The sequence below is a fragment of the Chiloscyllium punctatum genome, chromosome 1 (assembly GCF_047496795.1).
Source record: "Chiloscyllium punctatum isolate Juve2018m chromosome 1, sChiPun1.3, whole genome shotgun sequence".
Lineage (NCBI taxonomy): Eukaryota > Metazoa > Chordata > Chondrichthyes > Orectolobiformes > Hemiscylliidae > Chiloscyllium > Chiloscyllium punctatum.
In genome coordinates this window covers 79,088,880-79,094,928 of record NC_092739.1, presented here as the reverse complement: position 1 = coordinate 79,094,928, position 6,049 = coordinate 79,088,880, and positions in this window count along the sequence as shown.

The following is a 6,049-nucleotide window of genomic DNA, read 5'->3' as shown; positions in this document are numbered from 1 at the left end:
TAAAGAAGCTGGACTGAAAAGGATTTCACTGTGCCTTGGAATTTAACTTAAACAGTTTAATGAGTACTTTGGCTGATCCAGTACTTACAGAAAGTCAATAACTTTGGAGAAAAGACAAGCCAATCTTTTAGGGAGAGGAGGTGTAACTTATAACTGTTAATTGTTGGATAACCTGAAAATAAACTATGGGGTGGGTCAATGTTTGTGGTTGCCTTGCAACTTTTCTCAGACTTAAGTCGGTGAAAACACAAAACTAAGTGGTCAGTAAGGAAGATCGGTTAGATACAAGAATCTCTTTTCTCAGCTTTCAAATTAAAGCTATGATTACTATGTAAACCGTGAAAAGCAGAACTGAGGCTACTTCCCAAAAACTCAGATCCAGCTTGGTTTCAATCTGAATTGAAGATATTTTATCATTCTACCACTTCGAGCAATTTGTTTTCATCAAAAAATACCAAATGGAATGTAAGAAATCATCAAATTCTATCCTATCCTTTGTTTTCAAATCCTCAATGGTCAGTGTTTTTTTTTTCTCTTAGTATTTCTCTACTTCAAGTGGAGGAGCTATGTATAAATGTCACACTGTACCAATTATAAAACATGTCAATCTGTAGCAATGTTATTGGATATGAAGGTCATAAGATTTAGGGGCTGAATAAGGTCATTTGGCCCATTGAGAATGCTCAGCCATTCCATCATGGCTGATATGTTTCCCAACCCCATGCTCCTGTCTTCTCCCCATAACCTTTGATCCCCTTGACCATCAAGAACCTATCTATCTCTGTCTTAAAGACACTCAATGACTAGGCCTCCATAGCCTTCTGTGGCAATGAGTTTCATATTTTCACCACCACCATGAGACAGAAATTCCTCCTTGTCTCAGTTCTAAAGGGTTGTTGTTTCACTCTGTGGTTGTGACCTCAGGGTGTAGTCTTTCCGATTAGTAGAAGCATCTTCTCCATGTCCACGCTATCCAGGCGTCTCACTATTCTGTAAGTTTTGATGAGATCCACCCCTCATCCTTCTAAACTCCATGGAGTACAGACCCAGGGTCCTCAACTGCTCCTCATGATGAACACTTCTGCCCTGGGATCGTTCTTGTAAATTTCTGGACCTCCTTCAATGTCAGCACATTCTTCCTTAGATAGGGGATCCCAAACTGCTCACAAGATTCCAAATGCAGTATGACCACAGTACATGTCTGATCTTGTATTCTAGCCATTCAAATGAATGCTAACATTACATTTTGTTTTTAACTGTCAACCGAACCTGCATGTTAGTCTTAAAGTCCTCAACTAGGACTCCTAAGTCCTTTATGCTTCAGATTTCTGAAGCCTTTCCGCAATTAGAAAATAGTCCATGTCTCTGTTCTTCCTTCAAAAGGGCATGACCTCACACTTTTCTACATTGGCAAAGAAGTGGCAGATGGAATACATTCTCTTAGCCTGACTAACTCCTCCTGCAGCCTCCCTGCTTCATGAACACTGCCTGTCCCTCCATCACTCTGTTGTCTGCAAACTTAACAACAATGCCCTGAATTCCTTTGTGCAGATTGTTAATCAACTAGGAGAAAGTGATGAAGGGCCTATGCCCGTAACGTCGATTCTCCTGCTCCTCAGACGCTGCCTGACCTGCTGTGCTTTCCCAGCACCACACTCTCAACTGCAGGTTGTTAATGTATAACATGAATAGTTTTGGTCTAGAACTCCAATAATCACCAGCTGTCATTATCAAAAAGACTCCTTTATCCCTGCCCTCTGCCTTCTGCCAGTCAGCCATCCTCTATCCATGCCGGTATCTTGTCCCTAACACCATGGGATCTTATTTTGCAGCCTCCTGTGTGGCACCTTGTGAAAGACCTAGAAATCCACGGGTTCTCGATCAAACAAACGTGCTTCTTAACTCCTCAAATAATTCTAACATTTGTCATACCGCCCCTTGATGAACATGCCGACTCAACCCTATTTAACCATGCACTTGCAAGTAATCTGCAATCTCATCTTTAATGAAGGATTTCAAGGTTTGTGTAAAGATTTGTAGCTCCGGTGCCAGTTGCAGTTGTATGTTCATCGAGCTGGGAAATTGGTTTGCAGACATTTCATCCCCTTTCTAGGTAACCTCCTCAGTGCTGTGGAGCCTCCTATGAAGTGCTGCTGTACTGTGTCCATTGGAATTTGTGATTTCATTCCCATTGTTTCTGGTTGCCAGTTCCAGTTGTTCGTTGCAGTGGTTAGTGTAATTGGGTTTAGGTCTACGTGTTTAGTGATGGAGTCTATGGATGAGTGCCAGGCTTCTAGGAATTCTCTGGCTGTCCTCTGTTTTGCTTGTCCTATTATTGTTGTCCCAGTCGAACTTGTGGTCGTTGTCGCCTGTTTATATGGCTACTAGGGACAGCTGGTCATTGTGTTTAGTGGTTAGTTGGTGTTTATGAATGCAGATTGCTGGTTGTCTGCCTATTTGTCCTATAAAGTATTTCATGCAGTATCTGGATAGAATCTTATACACCAAGTTTGTGTTGCACATAAGGGAATTGGGTCTTTTGTTCTGGTGAGTTGTCTGAGCGTGGCTGTTGGTTTATGTGTTCTCATAAATCAGAGTGGTTGGAGGAGTCTGGGTCTGTCAGTTCTGAGTTTTTTTATGTAAGGTAGAGTGGTTAGTATGTGGGATGTCCTCATCACCTTGTTTGTTTGCCAGGTATCAACAAATGAAGTTGCAAGGTTATCCATTCTTGGCAAAGACTTTGTAGAGATGGTGGTCTTATTTTCACAGGTCAGGAATGCTGCAATATGTTGAAGTCCTATTGAACAGGATCCTAATGCAGCTTCTCATGTATGTTTGGGTGGTTGCTGTTATAATTAGGATCTGGTCCATATGTGTGAACTCTAAAGTTAAGAAAGGACTCGAAAGTCTTATCAATGACCAAGTTCAGGCTAACCAGCCTATAATTTCCCATCTGCTGCCTCCCTCCCTTCTTAAACAGGGGTGTTACATCAACCATTTTCCAATCCTCTGAGACCCTCCTTTACTCCAGTAATTATTGAAAGATCACCACCAATTTCTTCAGCTATGTCCTTCAGAAATCCAAGGTGTAGTCCATCTGGTCCAGGTGCTATATTCACCTTTTAGACCTTTCCACTTCCCCAGCATCTCCTTCATGATGGCCACTACACTTACCTCTGATCCCTGATTATTTTTATGTTCTGGTATGCTACTGGTATACTCTACCATGAAGACTGAAGCAAAGTACCTATTCAGTTCCTCTGCCATTTATTTGTTCCCATTACTACTTGTCCAGCCTCATTTTCTAGCAATCAAATGTCAACTCTTGCCTCTCTCTTACCTTTTTTACATCTTTATAAAAAACTCTCAATCTTTTTCCTAACCAGGAAGGCTGTTTAACGAGCAGTGAAACTTAAGCTCAATTATATAAATTTGATTCACGATAATCATTAGTTCTATTATAGGACAAGATCTTAAACTCATATAGGTGTATGTTAGACATATTTTCATAAAGTAACAATGAATTTAAAACCTTCTTATGTACTTTTTAATTAGAACTTGCAAATGTAAGTAGCTGCAGATAATGTATTTAAGTAAAGAATAAAGCAAAATCATAGAATCCCTACAGTGTGAAAGCTCTGAAAAGCATCCCATCCAGACTCACCCCATTGCAGTAACCCTGCACTTTCCATGGCTAATCCACCTAGCCTGCACTTCCCTGGACACTATAGATAATTTAATATGGCCAATCTACCCTAACCTTTGGACTGTTGGAAGAAATCAGAGTATCTAGAAGAAACCCACACAGACATGGAGGAGAACATGGTGGAATCGAACCTGGGCTCCTAATGCTGTGAGGTAGCAATGCTAACCACGCCACCCCAAAATTTAAGAACAATTATGGCAAGATGTGATCAAAATTAGATTAAGGCAAAGGATTGAGCAGAATATTCTTGTATTGTCAAGGTGAATTACACCAAAAATAAAGACCATTTAAATTGAATTAAAGAATATGCCAGCCAGTCAAATGGTGACAGGCCCCCTTTAACATGTGGAAAAGTGCAAGATTTTGGGATGCACCATAACTTTAAGATGAAGTCGCTTATAATTCTAAAACTTAGGTCACCTGATTCAGAAGTAGAAAAGGACTCTTGTGCTGCAATGGTACCATCTCTAACTCAATTCTTACCTGCTTTAGAGGTGTGTACTAGTGTCTTTGAACAGGCTGATTAGAAAAGTATTTCCAAAATTGGGACATCAATTACAATTATAGTTTTATAGAATTTATTACACTTATTATAATATTTTTGATTCTTAATGGTGTTTGGAAGCTGCTGTAATTCCAACATTTCAAAAAAGGGACAGACACAAAGATCAATTTGGCCAAAGGTCAAATGAATTAGTACAGTTGTAAACAAGAACAGACATGTCCAAGTCATTCAAGCTAACAATCCATATGGCTTCACTCTTTTTGAACAAAGAAAACAGCTTCTCTAAATTCCAAGCCCTTGTATTTCCAAATATCTTTGATCTCCAAATTATCCTGTTTCTGCAGTCTAAGCTAAAAAACAGTTTGGATGTTTTAAGTTCCAATTAACAACATTCGGAGTCAATGCAAACTCACAGGTCTGAGTTCATATCTGCATTAAGATTAGAATTTTTTTTAAAAGAGGGCAATTAGAATTACAATTTTGATCACATACTTCAACTTGAATTTCACTCAACATTTACTATGTTTTAGTTACTTCCTTAATCAGAATTCAGTGAAACTTAAGCGAAGGGTCTCTGTTGAAGGGACCTTTTCAAATAGCTAAGTAAAAACTCAAGGAAAAGTGAATGTTCACACATACAAAGGAATTAATTTAAGACAAAATAACATTAAAATCTATTAACTTCAAAAAGTGCAGTTCACAGACCACGGGGGAGACAAGGCGATTCTTTGACTGTTCACTTCTGGAAGTATCAGTGACAAAATCAACAATGAAAGTAATACTTTTCGAAGTGCTCACTAACCCCCTAAAGAACTGGCGCTCTCTCTCTCTCTCATATATATAGATATATATATATATCTGAAACAAAAGCACAATTGTTTCTTCTTCATTGTCATTCACTGTATCATAAAGTATTCAATGACACAAACACTGGATACTAGCTTGTACATACAAAATCAAGCAGGAGACACATAAACAAAAAGTTACTTTTTTTTGGAAACAGCAAAACTCACTCTAAATTGTTTCCAGATTAACTGCTTCTAACTATTATCTTTAACTTCAAAGTTTACTTTTGTCAACTTATCTGTATATACAAATGTAACTGTAGCTGTGAAACTATTCAATTTATACACAGAGACCGATTTTAATCTTTTTTTGTTGTTCCCTACTCTGAATATATACAAAAAAATCCTTAAACAGAACTCTCAACCAGAATTCAAAGTGTTTAGCTTTTCCTGCAACATTAAAATATTGAACTGTCTTTCCTCATCCATCTGCCCTTCAATAAATATAACTACCTCTGTACAGGAAACTATGCTGCAATTCTCTAAACATTTCCCTATTACAATCATGTCTTAGCTTGAAATAACTCCCAAAGATGTTTCTTCTCATTATCTTCATGTAAAACTTGGTGCATTTTTGAGAGACTCCACTTCCTTCTGTCTCCTCATATTTTAAGATCCTCCCTTTTAAACCAACTTGTCCCTCATAGCTTACCAATTCTGTAAATCTTTCCTAAAAAAAGGTGGCACCAGCAACGATGTATGTGTCTGCTTAGAGTGTGTAGTATTTTCATCTAATGATTTACTAGCATCCCAAATGTTTCCATTGATCCATCATGAAAGAGCAAAACAACAAAACTAATACAGCAACTCCTTTCAAAGCGTCTTTTGCATACTTTAATTTACAAAACTAAACCGCTTTAAAACATAATTATGTTTTTAACCAAAAGCTTTTTGCCTTAAAGCATTCTCACATTCATCAGCCGATGGTTATATTAGCTTGAACCACAAAAGCAACCATAAAACATTAAACCGACGCCCTTAAGTCACATGACT